Here is an 18,993-nt window from a genome sequence, read left to right on the forward strand (position 1 = left end):
GGTGGGGCAAGGGAGCAGGGCCTACGTGGAGTACCCACATGCAGGCAGAACACACATGCACGTCAGTCATGCAATGACATAGTCCCAGTGCTGAGTGGAAAGACACCCTAAGCTACATGCAGAAGGGCCAGTGAGCTGGAACATGGACCGGAGGGGCAGCCGGGTGACTAGCATGTGAGAAGGGTGCAAGTGTGGTTATGAGGACAGTCCCGTCTACTCTACATGTCCAGCATGCTGCACAGCAGGCACGCATCAGTGAAGCATTGCATACGTCGCACATGAGAACCAGGTACACATAGCATGTAGTGGCAGTCAAGCACAACACATCACACAAGCAAACCACCCATGGTCTGGACAAACATGCAACAACACTCACTGGACGGGGCATCTCTCCCACTCCTTCGTACAATTCTGCCGGTATGAACTCTGCAGCGACTGACTCGTGCAAAGGGAGATCTTCCTCCTTAGGTGGTGACCCACTGCCAGTCACCAGAGACATGTTATAATTAGAGGCACGCTTTATCTTAGCAGAGGGTCAGAGGTCATCCCAATGCTTTTTGCACTCCTGAGCTGTGCGAAACTCATGTCCAATTGCACTGACACCCTCCGCAACATGCTTCCAGTGGGACAAACGCTGGGCAGCCATAGTGTGACAATTCAGGCCCACTAGCATATCATGGTCGTGTCCCGACAAGTAGTCCACAAGGAAGTCCAGTTCCTGCTTGCTGAAATACTTCTTCCTCGACGTGCCGGAGGCCGGAGCCGTGTATGGGGTCCCAGCCTCTTGTGCAGATGCAACCTTCCTCCTCTTGGACAGTGGTCCGGACCCTGACTGGCAAATGCCGCCCTGATCAGTAGGGGCAGTGGCGCTGGTGGATTGAACCAAGGGAGTGGCAGGTGAAACAAGGACGGAAGCCCTGACTTGCGTCAGTGGCTGCTGGGTGCCCTTGACTGGACCCTGCGCAGCAACATCTGCTGTGCCAAGGTCATTGACCGGGACTGTCCTGGATGGTAGACTCGGGGTGGTGTCGGCTGCATCTGCCCATGCACTTGCCAACACCCGGCTGCTCGATGCAGCTGATGACAATACTGCCCCAGGGACACGTGCCTCGGTCAGGCAGCCCTGCATGCACTTACCGTATGCCTCCTGACCTCCTGGAAATCATCCTGGGACTCTTCATGGGCCAACGCAGCATGCGCTGCCCGACCCTGAGCCTGGGTGGTGATGTCCACAGGTGCACCTGCAGCTACCACTACCCTTGGCCCCGTGGCAGTCGATGAAACGGACTGCCCGGTCACATGGGCGCCAGTGCCAGATGCAAGAGCTGCATCTCCCGGAGCCACAGGGGGTGGTGGCATGACTGCAACAACACGTGGCACAATATCGTGCCAAAGTGGCGCACCCCTGCCCCCTTCCCCCTCTGCAGCCACCCTGGACACCCTGGAGTCACCCTACTCCCTGGTCACCCCAGCCATGTCCCTGACCATGCCCGCCACGTGGAATACGCCCATCTGAGGTGCCCCTCACCTTTCGTGGCCTCCCAACCATGGCACAGATGTAGTAGTGCCGGCACAGATGTAGTAGTGCCAATGGGAGGTGTACACGACAATTGTCCTGGGCAATTGGGGTGAAGGGGTGGGATACAAGTCAACAGCACCCCTGCCGTATGATTATTGTTACTTAGGCTTTCCACTCCACCATGTACCGTATCTAACAGGCTAATGAGCACAACCTGTTTCTTTATGATACAGGTGGATAAAGAGAGAGTGCCAGCTCAGTCACCGCTACGAACTGAGCGACTGTTACACGGGTCGACAGTGTCTCCCACATGATGTCAACAACGTGTGGGTAGTAAGTAAGTGCTGTCCGCTGTTGTGTATGCATTTAGAGTTTATAATGTGATACAGTGACTAAAATGCCCCTTGTGCTTCTGTTGTGTTCCCACAAGACACACAATGCATTATGGGTAATGCTGTTCTCATCTTCCTGCTGAGGGAACGCAACCCTTTGAACTCAACTCTGAAAGAATGTTCCTATTAAATATGGTAATTGACATAATATCTCGCTATAACAAGTACGCTGAATGACTTGTTTATATGGGTATAGGTACATTTAATTTCCGTATCCATTTTGTTCTATCCATTTATAGAATCTTGGACTTCTTCAGATGCCGATTTTATATGACGGCTCTCATTTAAGTCAGAAATAAGTTGCCCTCCACACCTGAAAGAAATGTATACCAGTTTTGTAGTATCCCTACTCCATCCCTCACAATGCGCACAGCATTTTGTGTTCATCCATAAGGCCTTTTTAAATCAAAATGTGTTTTTTATTTGTTTTTAGGGTTCAACTTTGATGCACAGGCTCCAGGCATCATTTACAGTTGAACACTGTCACTAATACCCTGCGTCCTGAAGACGGGTCTTGGAACTCCACTAACCAAAGCTAGATTACGGAAGTGCCGTTCCTTGACCCAGAAACACATTTAAGTGTAGACGCTGCCCAACCCATGTTGTATAAATATCTGTACATGGTTGAAGTCACTGTTACTAACATCACGTAACTTTAACATGCATATGAATAATCATTTGCAGTTGACACAGAAACAGTTGGTTGTGTGGGTGTGATCCCACTTCCTGTGGCTTTTGTGTTGTTCTTCAAGTTATATCTGCATATGTTAGTGTTTTATATGTTTTATGCGAGCACACTGTTTGATATATATGAATTAAAATATGTCTGTTTTGATATAATGCCTTTGGTTGAATATAATTTGATGATATAGTTTATCATCTTGTGAGTAGGCTTTCTACAACTGCTGTGTGGTAGAGGTGGGTAGCTAGTGGTATGTTTTGTTGCTTCTTGACGTACTGCGAACTCCTGGCCCTGCTCACCTTTAACCCGTGCTGAGGGAAACACCTGCGCACGTCACGTCACTTACGCACATAGGCCCTTTCCTTGATCTGCACGCATTGACACGCAGACATGCTGTTTTTTCATGTGCTGAATCACTATGCACCCGTGATGAGGGAAACGCCTGCACGTATCATGTCACATACGCGCTTATGCACTAAGGGCCTTTCCTCAAATTACACGCTGACGTGCTGTTTTTTCACGTGCCAAATCACTCCGTATCAAGCTGGCCACGTGACAACACACGGAAGACCACGCTCCTTCCCAGAAGGCCATTTTCCTGCCCCCCAGAGCCCCGAGCCGACTCCCACCAGCCATCTGCTCCTGCCTGCTGGCCACGTGCCCTGCTATTTGGTGCCTGTACGTCAGCCATCTGCAGGGGTCCAGTTGCTGTGACCACCCCTGCTGGAACAGAAGACTCCCGACTGCAGTTCCATCGCTCCACACCCCAGCACCAGGACCCAGTTGCCCACCCACACCTGCCTCGGGGGTTGCCATGTTGGGGCAAACACCATCAGAGACCACTGGCAACCCCCAGCCAGAGAGGCAGAGGGCTACCAGCTTCAGTGCCGCAGAAGTTGGTATCCTGGTGGAGCAAGTCCTGGTGCATTATGATGCCCTCTACGGAAGAAGACGCGCCGACAAGGATGGACGTGAGAGGATCTGGAAGGACATTGTGGCTGCCATCAATGTGGAGGGGGTAGCAGCCCGCGAGATACGACACGTCCGGAAGCGCTGGGAGGACTTCAGGTCCAGGACCCTCAGGAAGGCCCGGCGCCTCTTGGAAGCAGCGGGTGCAGTGAGGCGCCGGGTCCACCTTACCACCGACGACATGAGGGTCCTGGAACGCATTAACCCATCGTTTCACCACCAGATCCTCGAGAAGCAGAGCGGTCCAGAGTCGAGCGGTAAGTGTCCATGCGTACTTATTGGACGCAGTGCATGTTGAGGTGTGCCAGGAGTGTCCAGCTTGAACATATGTCTGAAATGGGCCATGCATGGATGTGCATGTGCAGGGACATGACCGTGCTGCATGTGAGTCCAGTCATGTGTGATGCAAAACAATGGTGTATGTGTAACAAACCATGATGCACAACTGCATGTGGAGATGCACACATGTTAGCATGTCTGTGTATGTACTATGGCATGGTTGGGGTGTGACACATGGATGCTGGTTCCACCTTCATGTACGTGCACGGCATACATGTGCGTGTGTGTGTTTGATGTGTGTGACTGTGATACGCCATGGATGCATGTGACACAGACATGTATGAACCCGATTGGCAGATGTGACATAGTTGCCGATGATTGCACTGTAACAGGTAGTGGATATGTACAGATGCATGTCTGTCTGTTGGCGTGTGTGCAAGTGTTCAGCACTCCCCATGTTGCTTGTGACATCATGCCAACCTTCGGATGTTCATGCTGGTGTGTGTTTATGGATGCTGCTGCGTGCTGCACGATTCCTGTCAATTTGTGCATGTGTGTGGGCTCAAATTATATGAGTGTTGGGGAGTCTGATGCCATCTGTGAAGTTTGACACTGCCACTCATGTGCAACTGACACGTGTGTATCCGACCATTGTACAGTGCCCTGATGCCTGTGTTCTGTCTCTCCCTGTCTGCAGCATCGACTGATGAAGAGGGCAGAGACGGTGCTGTGGAGCACAGAGGCAGGGATCCCACCGCCAGCCGGAGATGCAAGGCCCAGCTCTCCTCCCACGTTGTCATCTCTTCCAGGAGTGAGGAGTCTGGTGCCGCGTCCATGGCCGCAGCTGCCGAGGAGAGGTCCAAGAGGTGGAGGATGGGTTCGGTTGAGGAGGAGGCCATGGAAGGCCCACGTATGGGGCCTGGAGGGGGGATTCCACTGGTGCTAGTGGTGCAGTCCAGGAGCAGGGACAGGAGGCAGCACAGGCCGCCACGCAGGTGCCTGTGTGTAATCCTGTCCCCGATCCTGTGACTGCATCATCCCACACCAGCAAGGATGTCTTCATCCAGACCCGTTTTCAGGGAAGGGATGCGCACACAACAATTGGCCTTCCTCTCCCTGCGGACGTGGCAATCCGTGACCGTGTTGAGCTTGTCCTATTTGGGATGGCGTTGCGTCAACGTGGTATTCGGGGTGATGTGCATGGTTCTCGTGAGGACAATGCATGTCATTTCGAATACCTCATTGACCGCGTCAGCCTACTAGGACAGGTCACCAAGGCTGGATTCCTCCGTATGCTGGATCTTCTAGCAACCCCCTCCTCAACTGAACCCCCTATGCGCCAGTCATCCTCTGTGCCATCTTCTAGCCCAAGTATCACCTGGGCACCCTGTGGAGCTGCCCCTGACCCAGCGGCCAGGATGGTGGAGGACACATCCCTGCCACAGTCGGGAGTGGGAGGTCTAGCAGGGGTGGCCACCCCAACAACTGGACCCCAGCAAGAGGAGGACGTGCAGGCATCGACAAGCAGGGCACATGCACGGCAGCAGCAGTCTCAGGGTGGGAGCGATGATGGCTCGGGGCCTTCCACACACAGGGGCAGGAATCGTCCGGAGGGCAGGAGGACCCTGGATTGGGAGTGTCTTCCATGAGGCAGCGGTTGGGCCAGCGGATAGATGCGGAGCGGCAGTGGGAGGAGGAGGCACGGCTCACTATGGTCAGGGCAGAGAACTCCATGCGCAGGGCATTGAGGCGGGCTGAGTGCCTTGAGGCAACTCGCAGGGAGTTGGAGGACGCCATGACTGCATCCCTGCGAGACCCCGAGGCCAGGGAAGAGGGCCGCCTCCGGGACATTGACGTGGAGTTCGATGATGCCCTGGCCCGGAAAATCAACAAGTGAGCCATTGGACTTGCCCGTCGCCTTTGTACATAGTTCTTTAGTGTTAGGTTTCCTTTGTTTTTTCTTTTTTTTTGAGTTAATGGACTTTGCTCCACTTCATGTATATAGTTTTTTATTCCTAGGACTTTTTGGTAGGTTTCATTTGTTTTGGGGATCATGGACCCTTTGGACTTGGATTGCATATAGTTGAAGACTTGCACATACTTTCTTTTTTGACATTTTCCATGGATCAATGGTTTCATTTTTCTGAGATTATGTTTTTTTATATTGACATTGGCGATGGACCACTTTACTTTTTTCATGCCGTGGATTTTTGTTTTTCATTGGATTTTCTGTATTTTTTGGTAATATCTGTCATTGTTTATTGATTTTCAAGTTTGATTTTCTTTATGTAATTTCATTATGTTTTTAATACATTTATTCTAACTTCATGATTGGTGTTGTGTACTATCATTGGTTTTGTGCATGTCTCAATGAACATTGCCTCAGTCATGTGTTGCCACTGTGTGGCTCTGTTGTACATTTATGCATGGGCATGGTGGTTCTTTTAAGACTGTCATGGCATGGGTAATTTGGGAGTGGGTGCTGTGGATGGTTGCATGCTTGTACTGGGGGGCAAGGGGGATTTGGGTTGGCATTAGGGCCATGGGTCTGTTTTGTTAGGACATGTTGTTTGGTGGGCCATGGGTCGGCGACTGACGGCAGGTGCCCGTCAATGGGGGTGATGGGGGCTAGGGGGACATGAGTCGGGGCCTGCTGGCAGGTGCCCGTCAATGGGGGGGTGGTTGGGGGGTGGGGGGACATGAGTCGGGGCCTGCCAGCAGGTGCCTGTTAATGGGGGCGGTGGTTGGGGGGTGTGGGGACATGAGTCAGGGCCTGCTGGCAGGTGCCCGTCAGTGGGAGTGGTGAGGTGTGGGAGGACAGGAGTCGGGGCCTGCTGGCAGGTGCCCGTAAATGGGGGAGGGGTGGATGAGGGGTGGGGGGACATGAGTCGGGGCCTGCTGGCAGGTGCCCGTTTTGTTTGTTTAGTACTTTTATTATGCGCACCGGACCCTAGGGTATAAGGGCGCAGGAGGTAAGAAAACAAACAGCTTGGTGCAAGGTTGCAGGTTACAGAGTGTCATTCATGCAAAAGGAATTAACAATCTAGCAATTTAGTAAAATCAGCAGTAAAAAGAAGATAGCAATTGTAGCAGGCATATACATAGAGGCAGGCGGGAGCAGATAAGTACATTCATTTAACATTTGTCGCTATTATCCAACTGATCATATTTTGCCTGAATTTGGTAAATGATTGTTCTGTTCACAATGTGACGGGTAACTCGTTCCACAATTGAGCGGCTTTGACTGGGAAGCTAGTTCCGCCTATAGTAGAGAGTTTGAATCGGGATACCTGAAGGCGATTGGTATTTGCTAGTCTTGTTGGTCTGGTGGATGTTGTCCTAGAGAATCTGTCTGCTAAGTATTGTGGGGCTTTGTTGTTTAGAGATTATTTTTTTTGGGGGGGGTTAATTTATTTATTTACAGAATATTTACAAGTTAAACCAAACTGCACACAAACTCATAACAGCATATATACAAGTTCACTCAATGAAAACCAAAAGAAGAAAAAAAAAACTAAAAAATAATCTAAAAAAGATCATTAAACTTTCCCCATATCTTATTATAAAAAGATCATTTGCATTTCAGTTTATAAAATGTTTCAATTCTTGAGAGTTTGTGCATTTCCTCTGTCCAGTCATCAAACAAAGGAGGTATCCTGCTCTTCCACCCCCAGAGAATCAAGCGTTTGGCAACAATGGCTCCCCTAAAAAGACATTTTTTGTGGGAAGTGCTGATATCACCAATCTCAGAATCATCTGCTAATATCATCTTCTTGAAATCCAAATTGGGTTCCCCATCGGAAATCGGAGTACAAGCATCACAAACCTCAGATCAGAATCCAGAAACCCTGACACAGCTCCACAACATATGTTCCAACGAACCCACTGCATGCCCACTGTCAGGGATGGCACTCTATTAAGAGTGGCACAGAACACCCAGGAAGGATTTGGGTGGTTGTGCCAAAGTAAAGAGGACAGAATAGTTCACACACAGCGGAAAGAAAGGAGTGCGAAAAGTAGGCAAGTGTAGTAAGGGAAAAGGTACAGGATAGATTACCTCTTGGGGTGTATGCAGATATAGGAAAAGAGTATTCCACAAACCTTAGGAAAACTCTAACCTTCTGCACAGTTTGCTATAACAGAGGCCCACACCGTTTGCTCATGGCTTGGAACAACAGCTATGGGTGTCTGTAACATAGAAAGTAGACAAGGGAAAGGGCAGAGGTTGCCTGACGGAAACCAACAGACAAGTTCTGTACAAGGGGTTTACAAACAGTACAAGAGAAGACACTAACTGATAAATCCAGGGAAAAGGAAGTTGAATAGCAAACTAGCAGAAGGAAATGAAGGGAAAGCTGTATAACAGGATTAGATAGGGAGAAAGAACTGAAGGTTGAAAACAAGTAAGAAAGCAAGGGAGCAGCAGTCAGGAAACAGAGGAACTGTAATAACTGAAAGTAAATAATGAAGGTAAACTGATGTGGATAACAGAGGACGGTAGGGTACAAGGTAGAAAGCTCAGAAAAGCAGGGAAGCAATGGACCAGTCCAAAAGGAGCAGGGCTGTAAGGAAGGAAGCCCCGAGGGATTTGGCTTAGGGCAGCGGAGTGAAGCAGGCTGCACGGCAAGGAGCCCAGAAGGGCCGGGCAGCAAGGAGAGAGCCCAGAGGAGTAGGGCCGCAGAACTGTAGAAGGGTACAGGAGGACTGTAGAAGGCTGCTAGACTGGAAGCCCAGCGGACGAAGACTAGATTGAAGGCATTGGAGCGTGATCTGCTGTAAGGCAGGAGCCTGGGAGGCAATGGCGGAAGGTGGCAGCGAAGTGTGATCGGCTGCAAGGCAGGAGCCTGGAAGGCAAGGGCGGAAGGTAGAAGCGGAGCGTGATCGGCTGCAAGGCAGGAGCCTGGAAGGCAATGGCGGAAGGTAGCAGCGGAGCGTGATCGGCTGCTTGGCTGGAGCCTGGAAGGCAATGGTGGAAGGTAGCAGCGGAGCGTGATCGGCTGCTTGGCTGGAGCCTGGAAGGCAAGGACGGAAGGTAGCAGCAGAGCGTGATCGGCTGCAAGGCTGGAACCTGGAAGGCAAGGACGGAAGGTAGCAGCAGAGCGTGATCGGCTGCAAGACTGGATCCTGGAAGGCAAGGACGGAAGGTAGCAGCGGAGCGTGATCAGCTGCAAGGCTGGATCCTGGAAGGCAAGGACGGAAGGTAGCAGCGGAGCATGGTCGGCTGCAAGGCTGGATCCTGGAAGGCAAGGACGGAAGGTAGCAGCGGAGCATGATCGGCTGCTATGCAGAGGAACCGTATACAAAGACACGTAGCTCAAAGCAAAAAAGGTGCTGGAAGAACTCTTAATGCAAGAGACTGAGCCCCTGCAGGCAGCATCTTTTATACTGCCCAGCCCAGCACAGAGGCAGGCTAATTGGTCGCACCTGGCTAAGCACACCTGCAGACAATCGGCCACCTCCCTCTCTGTTCCTGTACTGGTGGAAGCAGAGCAAATCCCTAGGGCTTCTGGGGATTGTAGTTCCGATGATGACCAATAGGAATAGCCAGGAATAGATGGTTATAGCCAAGTCCATTGTGGTAATTGAAGTTTGTTGGAAAAAATTGAAAAGTACCAAAGTCTCGAAAATGGGAAATAAGGTCCATAATGATCGCCAATGTATGCGCCCATGGCGCAGGCATGACACCCACAGCCACAACATTCTTCATTATCCACCATACCTCTCAATTTCAGTTTCTCAGTGCACCAATAAACGCGATTAAGAATTTTAATTTGACGTGTCCTTTCGCCTAAGTTCAATGAGCATAAGGAAACATTCTTACAAATATTTCGCCAGCATTCAGGTGTGATTTCAAAGCCGATTCTCAAATTCCATACATTCCACAATGCATCGTTATTACGGTAGTTTGAAACAATCCTTTTATAAATTCTACTTGCTAAACCACCTCCGCCACCCTCAGGTGTTGCAAGAAAAATATCCAAATCAACAGTATTAGTCCAATCAACGTCACCTATTGACCTCTTCAAACATCTATAGGCTGAGTCTGTCAGATCCCAAAAGTCTCACTTCTCCCTCAATTCATTAGCAGACATCCATCTACCATCCTTCCCAAGATCACCAATCATTCCAATACCAGCAAAAAACCAATCAGGCCAAAAAATGGGTTTGTTTTTTTCGTTAATCTTAGGATTCAGCCATATAGACGCACGTAAACACCTGAAAGCATTCACACCCAAAAGCATCAATAGCTCACTCCAAGCTGTGCATAAAGATGTCGTTACAAATGATCTGCATCCTCTATCCTTAGAATTAGTGGTCAACAACGCCTCTAGTCCAAGTGGACCAAAGGCAATAGATTCTGCCAAAGCCCAGCAATCTGGATTTGCATTCAAAAAGGGAATGAATGAATGTGAAGAAAAAGCTAAATGATAAGCATTGAAATTCGGAACCCCCAGTCCACCGTCATGAACTGGAAGTTGCAGTTTCCAAATGCTATGTCTCGGGGGTTTCTTGTCTCGCAAAAACTCTTGCATTAGACGTTCTAAATCTTTGCAGTAGCAATTATTAATTTGCAAAGGCAACATACTTGTCACATAATTAAACTTAGGAGTCAAATTCATCTTAAGGGCGTTAACCTTCCCCCATAACGACAAGTAAAGAAGAGTCCACCTTTCAAGTGCCATTCTAAATTCTCAAATAATCTCACACATATTCTCATCAACAATACTCATAACTGAGGACGTCAACCAGATGCCTAAATACTGCAGTCGTAAATCACACCATTTAAATCCTAATCCAGTCACCAAAGATTTATTACAACGAAATGAACAAGGCAAAACCTCTGACTTCGACCAGTTTACTTTGAATCCAGAGGATGTGTAAAACTCCTGCAAAGTTTGCATCAAACATGGGAGGGAATCATCCAAATTCCTAAGAACCAACAAAATATTGTCCGCATAAAACCATGTTTTCTGTGTAATAGCCCAACAACTCACTCCTTCCAAACCAGGATCATTTTTCAGAAAGACAGCCAACGGTTCAATCGCCAGAATAAATAAAAGCAGAGAGAATGGACATCCCTGACGAGTTCCCCTTTCCAAATCAAACCTTTCAGATTTAATTCCATTTGTACTGATATCAGCCGTCGGATTGGAGTATAAAAGCTCAATCCACGAGATAAACTCCACCCCAAGATTCATTTCTTTTAACACAGAAAACAGATAATTCCAATTAAGCCGGCCGAATGCTTTCTCTGCGTCGAGGGAGAAGACAGCTGCATCACAATCAATCTCAGTCGCTCTCTCCATAGTTTGAAACAATTGTCTAATATTAGTCGACGTGCGTCTATTCCTCATAAAACCAGACTGTTCTATACCAATCAACTTTGGAAGATATGATTCCAATCGCAAAGCCAAAACTTTAGCCAAAATTTTATTTTCAGTATTGATGAGACTGATAGGGCGATAGTTCACCTGATAGTTGCCATTGTTCCCTTTCTTCAAAAACACAGATATAGCGGCATGTCTTGCGCTCACAGGCAGCGTCCCAGATGAATTACTAATAATGAACATATCCTTCAAAAGTTCAAGAGCCAACTCAGGAAGAACCTTATAAAAATTCACAAGGAAGTCCATCAGGGCCAGGAGATTTACCAACGTATAATCTAGAAATCGCATTTTTCACTTCATCAACCGTAAGGTCTGTTGCCAGAAGCTGACATTCTTCATCTGAAATTCTCGGAAGCTCAAGATTACTAAAGAAGTCACTCCCAATACCATTGACCCCAGCCTCATTGCGATATAAATCCACATAGAAGTCATGGAAAACCAAATTTATTTAATGTGGGTTAAATGTAATCTTACCATCAGGATCTATGATGGAGGCCGCCTCTGTCATTTTCTGTTTCAATCTGTATGCGAGCCACCTATCGCATTTCTTACCTTTCTCAAAGCAAGTACAACGAGAATAAAACAAACTACATTCCGCCCTTAAAGATAAAATATCATTCCTCTCTCTTTTAATCTTTTTCAACAGTGCCAACTTAGCTGAATTTGACAGGTCAATCATCAATTCTCTGGATATAACACCAATTTTCCTTTCAAGTTCCAATCTGATATTCTCCTCTTTCTTTTTTTCCACTCGATAACCCCAACAAATCCCATGCATACAACACTTGAAAGCCTCCCATGTGTTCTCCACAATAAAAAAATCAGCCTCAGATTTAATCTTCTCCAAAATGTCATCAACTAACAAAATAGAAGTATTCAATTTCCAAGAGAATGATCTGCGAAAATGATGTTTGAATTTTAAGTGCATCGACACTGGGCCGTGATACTCACTGATATGTTCCCAATATCACAGGCAACAAAACTTTACGTCACTGCCCCGCCCGTCACCAACATGTCCAAACGTGAATATATATTATGAGCATTAGAAAAAAAAACATATTCACGAGCATCTGGATGGAGAAGGCGCCAATTATCTCTCAAATTGTGCTCTTCCAACAATGACAAGAGAGCCTGATGATTTAAATCACTCTGATTCAATTTCCTGACACTACTCCTATCTAGCAATGGATTAATGATACTATTGAAATCCCCGCCAAGAATGATGTTAGGAGAATTCAAATCCAAGAGAGTCTGGGCTACAATCCTGAAAAAAGAGCCATTATCTATTGTGGGAGCATATATGTTACAAAGAGTCATCTGTTCCCCCTGAATCTCAACCAATAAAGCTATCATTCTTCCATCTTTGTCCGTACAAGTTCTCAAGACTTTAATAGGACGTTTTTTGCAAATCAGAATGTCCACCCCCCTTGATCTAGACGAGAATGATGAGCCAAATGCCAAACCAACCCACTACTTCTCCAACTTCAAAATCTCATCAGACAGAAGATGAGTTTCTTGCATAAAGCAAATATCAGTTTTCAAATCATTCAGAATTGCATACACTTTCTTTCTTTTAAGTAAATTATTAATTCCATTGACATTCCAAGAAACTACACAAAAGTTCTCATTAGCCATACCAGTTGTCTTTAAGGCCATCAAGCCACAATCAGAGTGAAAAACAGAAACACAAATGAAAAACAAAAAACAAAAAAGTAAAAATATGAAACCAATAATAGAACGGTCAAAACCATAAAGACCATTCAGCCTAGCGGATGTGAGAAAAAACATCAAAAAGAAAATCTCTAGGACCTCTCCCAAATCCCGAGTAAACTTTGAAATTTAAAAAACATAACAGTAACAGCAAAAACCTCTAAGCCTAAAAACTAGTAATGAAATCTAAAAATAAGAAAAATAACAAGTCAGAAACATCAAGAACATCTAAATCCCCTTCATACAAGAAAGCAAAATATTCCCCAATGCCCCATCATAGCGAAAACATTCTATAACAAAAGTAAGATCAAAGCAAGTGACCTGAAAACATTCTCATATTTAAAAGACAGTTGTGGTAAAACTGAAGAAATGTGAAATCACGAGCGCCTGAATTAATCGCTCAAAGCATCTGGAAACCAGCATTATTCGTGACCACACCATTAAGTTAAAGAAATATCCTAGTGTAGAAAAACCATCTCTAACCAAGTCATCAAAATTAAAATTAGTCACAGCCCTTGTAGATGAGAGCAGTAATTTAAAGTAGATAACGGAACCCGAAATTCCCCCAAAAACAAATCAGTGAAAACTGTGCCTTCATAGCAAGCACACTATCACTTCAACAAAACCATACTTCATTTCCTGGTCAATACAAAAGGTCAAACCCAAGATATTGAAACATTGACCAATGAAAACAGAAGTATGTTATCAAACATAGAAGGTCCAAAACTCAGAGAAAAGGAAATGCAAACAAGCCAACACTCAAGCATGCAGACCCACATAAACAGTGCCCACAAGGAAAGTACCATACAGCTGCACACACATAGGAATTCCCAAACAGTTAAAACATTTAAGCAACAATCATAAAGGTACATTTGTGTGATTTAAACCTGCTTCACTATTCCAGAGGATTAGCAATTTGCCAGTTCGAGCAATGGCATGAAAACAAAAGTACATTCTACCCAGTCATCCCATACGTCAGACCGTATATAGTACACAAAGACCATAGCCTCACTGCAGTAATAGGTTAATGCATGAAAATCAGGGCGTACCAGACATCAACCCACTTGGAAGTGCACAAGACGATACAACCCTTCATGTATGCACCACAAATATTAAAATATTCCCAAAGGGAAGCAACTCAGCAAGATACTCAAGGTCATAGGTGTCAGGTAAGAAATATGTAGAGACCGCTCAAACATTCCTTAATAGCCTGATTACACATTTAGCAATACGCACCATTCACTGACACCCAAAACACAAACCAAGACAACACCATGCGACCACACTGCCTGTCACGTTCACCAAGGGCCAAGCCTTAACCGACAGCCGGTCACAATACAAAAAAGAGGCACCAATATCTAATCAATTATAGATACAGCCAGACAGGCCGTGTCCATACCAGTGACAAAACTACATGGGTCTCACATATGCAGCAGAGAGTCATTCAACTGTACTGAATAACCATGCTAAACTACTCATACCACTAAACGAACATTAATAGCATTACCAATGACATTCACATATACAGCCCAACCATCCAAACACAGCCAACAATCTGATGTAGCACATTTCCAGCCCCAAGTCGCCCTCCCACAACCTGTGACAGCAAATATAACCCCCTCCAAGTTCCACACGTAGGCCTGATATTTGTCTGCCCTCATCTCCGTTCACAAGGGTCAGCGAATAGCACCACGGCAATCCAGCAAAAGCAAATGCAGTACATATTGGAAAGTTCCGAATAACAGTTAAGACCACATAGGCTCCCATGAACACCAACGGCCAGTATACTTTGTCTTCCAGGATTAGTCATCACATTGGCAGCACCAACAGCTCATTGGCAGGAAACATTTGTAGAAATATGGATGAGTGGTCAGAACAAACCCACTGCTCATTTAATTCCAGTACACAACGCGAGCACGGCCACAATGTAGTTCATCATTATCTCCTCACCAAATAATCCAATCCAGAATTAGATGAGACATTGCCTCCGGAATCTATGCTGCATTCTGCAGTTTCTGCATGTCAGTGAAAAAATAGCGGAACGTGGAGAAATGGGCAGGCCTCTGCAGAACAGAACCCATCCTGCTATGGCGTCCTCAACCCTGCTGCATCGTACCCATCGAGCATAATAACAAACCTCTCCCACACAAGACACCCTGCGCAGGCGGTCCGATGGTTTTGAATACATGTTAATCCACTGTCAATGGAGTTGTGCGCTTGCACATTCCCTTGGGCCTGCATAATGACATTGTGCTGCAAGTCTTCGCAGGGCCCCACCAAGTCCCAGTCAGTTGATACATGCTCTCAGTGTGGTGCGCGCTGTTGGCCCCCAGCGTCTGTTGCTAGCGAGATCTGTTGTCACAGGAGTTGGCCAATCTGAATTATAGTAGGATTATGTTCATGTGTTTTCTTTAATAAGGCAGTTCTCTGTGTTTTGCCCACTGACGGGCCCAGAATACAAGGACTAAACGTACTTATTCACATCCACACCATCTCCCAGTGCTTCTGCCGGTCCACAACCTCCATCAATGCGTCATACGCAGAAGCGGGGTAATGGAAACATGATGGGCTGATCAAACAGGATCCTCATAACCAGTGCGTCTTTAGCTTGAGCCCCACTGTCACGCATGAAAGGAGGAGGGCCAGAAGAGGTGTGTCATCCTCACGCACGTATTTCCTGATCAGCTGACACCAATTCCAAGGGTACCTTACTCTAGCAGATCCCGTAGTGAAGTGAAGAGCGGTCATAAACATAGGTAAACAAAACGTTTGTAACACAACAATGACGTTTAAATGAGCAGCGAAGCAGTTCCTAAGTCGATGTCAATCCCAACTGAATGCTTTCACCGGCGCCATTTTGTTGAATCAAAACATTACAGATAAAACAAACATTTTAAAAATAACTTGAAATGAGGACATTGTGGAGGCAAGGAGATCATTGATTGGGGGCAGCAATCTTTCGTTCCTCGAGCCAACGCATAGCTTCCAAAGGGTCCGGAGTGCTTTTTTCCCCGTCAGACAGTACAACAGTAAAAACATTGGCCCTCATTATGAGTGTGGCGGAAAGGCAACAATGGCGCCGGTAGTGCTACCCGCGCCGTTGTTACCTCTCAACCACACTACGAGTCCTGCTCGCGGGTGCCGAACTGCACGCCTGGTCTGACCAGGCGTGCATACCGGCACCCGTGAGCAGAACTCATGATTGCACCAGCACCGTTATTAACGGTGCCGGTGCAACCATGCTCCCAACCCCCATTCTGCCCTACAGGACAGAATGGGGATCGGGAGGCCGCCATAACGGCATCCGCGAATGGGCAATGCCAAACTCGGCATGACCCGGTTCTTGCCCATTCGCGGGTGCTGGAAAAAAAACAACTCCGGCGGCAGCCGTGCCCTTAATAAGGGCACGGCTAACGCCAGAGTTGTAGTGAGGGCCATTGTGTTTGTTCAAAAATGCCTTCAACTGAAGTTGCCCGGGCAAGTCTTTAGCCCCCTGAAAAGATTTCTTCAATAGTAAGATCTCCTTGGGAAAGTCTGGGTAAATAAAAACTGGTTTACCTTTAAAATTGACTTTCCCTTTCAATCTGGCAGCAGTAATCAAACTCTCCTTTGATTTCAGACTATGGAAAGTCACAAGGGTGTGTCTTGCTTTAGGCCCCTTGTCCTTACCAATTCTGAAGGCATTATCAATGTCCATTGGAGTTATTCGATCATAAGTAAAGCTGTCTTTGAATACTTGAATGATCTTTGATGTTAAATCCTCTGTAACAGCAGATTCATCCACACCAACCAGTCTGATGTTGTTAGCCCTAAGCCTCATATCCATCTCCAGGCGCAGTTCCTTTTCTTTCTGTAAATCTGTTTTCAAGTTGTTATAAGCCTGAAAGCTGCCTGCGATTTCAGTACTCATTGATGAAGATGATTCCTCCAAAGCAGTCACCCTGCCATCAGGTTGTCCTGTTTTAGAATTAAGATCAGCCAAAGTAACCTTCACTTCATAGACATCCTGGGCCACCTGGAGAAGGATTTTGTAGATATCCTGGATGCTTGGGGTATCTTCCATCCCTCCAACTTGTTTAGGTTTCTTTAAAATTGGGTTTTCAGCCTCATCAATCTTTTTTTTTAAATTCATACTGTCTTCTAAATGTCTTCAGGGAGAGGTTCAGGAGCAGTTGAACTAAGCTGCTACTCATTAACCTGCCATTCTAGAATCTCTGTTTAGAGATTTGTATGTGAGGGACGCAGTTTTAAGTCATAGGTGGAAAGCCATTTATGTTTCCTTCTTGTTTCCGAGATATGTTCTCTCTAAGGAATGTTCAATGCTACTCGAAGAGCATTGTTTTGCTGTATCTGAATTTTGTTGATGGTGGATTTGGTCGCTCCAATATACAGGGCATTACAATAGTCTAGTTTAGAGATAATCAGAGCTCTGGCTAAAGTTAGGCAACTGTTCTGGGATAAGAATTGTTTGCCTGCTCTAATTAGTTTACATGTATACGCTGTTGATGAGGCTAAAGTATTGACCTATTTGGTGAATGATAGGGTGGAGTCTAGGTATATACCTAGCGTTTTTACTTCCTTAGCTACTTGGATACAGTTCTCATCGATGATGAAGGAAGAGTAGTTTGTGCTCAGTTTGTTAAGGAGGGATGTGGTGCCCAAGATGAGGAGCTCTGTTTTATCATCATTCAGGCATAGGCCATGGGTGGCCATCCATGCCTGAACGATGCTGTAGATTCTGTTCACCATTGCTAGGTCTTTCTCGTAATCCCCGGTAAGTGGGAGAAGGATCTAGGTATCATCTGCATAATTGGTGTAGGTGATACCCAGATGGTCCAAGTCATCAAACAGGGGCTTAGTGAAGATGTTATATAGAGTTGGTGAAATGCATGAGCCTTGTGGCACGCCACAGGGGATGGGGATGGGGTCTGCAGCTGCTGTTGGTGAGAAGACCCTCATGGTACGGTCACTAAGGAATGATTGGATCCACACTATTGCTTCAGTAGAGAAGTGTGCTGCTGTATCTAAGTGGTTGCAAAGAACTTTGTGGTCCACTAGGTCGAATGCTGCAGATAGGTCTAATAGAAGGAGTAGTGCCGGTTTTTCCATGTCTCATATTTTATATTTTTGGGCTTTAAGATCAATAAGTGCGGTTTCGGTGCCATGTAAGGGACGGAAACCGGATTGACGAGAGCCTAGTAGCTGGTTCAGTTCAAGGAAGTTCTGGATTTGGATATATGCCACCTTATCCAAAATCTTCAGCAGGAGCGGCACAGTTGTAATCGGTCTATAATTGGTAGATATAGCCAGGTCTAAGGTTTGCTTTTTGAGGAGTGGGAGCACCCATGATCCCTTTAAATTGCTAGGGATAGTGCCTGTGGTAAAGGAGGCATTAATCAGCTTAGTGATAAATGGTGCTAGGTCCCGCGCGGCATCTTTGATCAATTGTGCTGGGCAAAGATCTCCTTTGCAGTTAGATGGTTTCAGTCCAAGTATTACTTTCTCCACCTCTATTATAGAGACTTTAGAGAAGTAGAATTGGGTGGAAGGTTTAGTTTTGGGAGGTGTTATTGTATTGGCGATGTAGAGGTGGCTAGTGACTCTCTTTAATTCGATTTTCTTTTGGAAGTTGAGGACTTTGTTGGATAATGCATGCTTGATTTCAGAGGACCATTTTTTATCTTTAAAACAGTTGTCTTGAGGAGTTATAGGATTTTGCAGTTCTCTAAGAATAGAGAACAACTCTTTCATGCTTGAGTTTGCTTGTGTAATTCTGTTATTTTAAGTCTCTTGCTTTGCTGAGAGAATCTTCTTCTTATATTGTGATGAAACATTGATTAGTTGCAATTTATTTTCCGGAGTGGGGTGAAGTTTCCAAGTGTTTTCACATTTTCTTTTTTATAGTCTAAGGTTTTTTAGGAGGGGGGTGAACCAATTGTTCAGATGACTATGTGGTTTGCTGTTTCTGAGCTTTAAAGGGGCAATATTATCAAGGGTTTTGTTCATGATTTTGTTGAATTCTTCAACTAGGACGTTAGGATCTGAGTTGTCCGG

Source organism: Ambystoma mexicanum, chromosome 5q, assembly GCF_040938575.1.
Source record: "Ambystoma mexicanum isolate Mex_15411 chromosome 5q, UKY_AmexF1_1, whole genome shotgun sequence".
In the NCBI taxonomy this organism is placed as follows: domain Eukaryota; kingdom Metazoa; phylum Chordata; class Amphibia; order Caudata; family Ambystomatidae; genus Ambystoma; species Ambystoma mexicanum.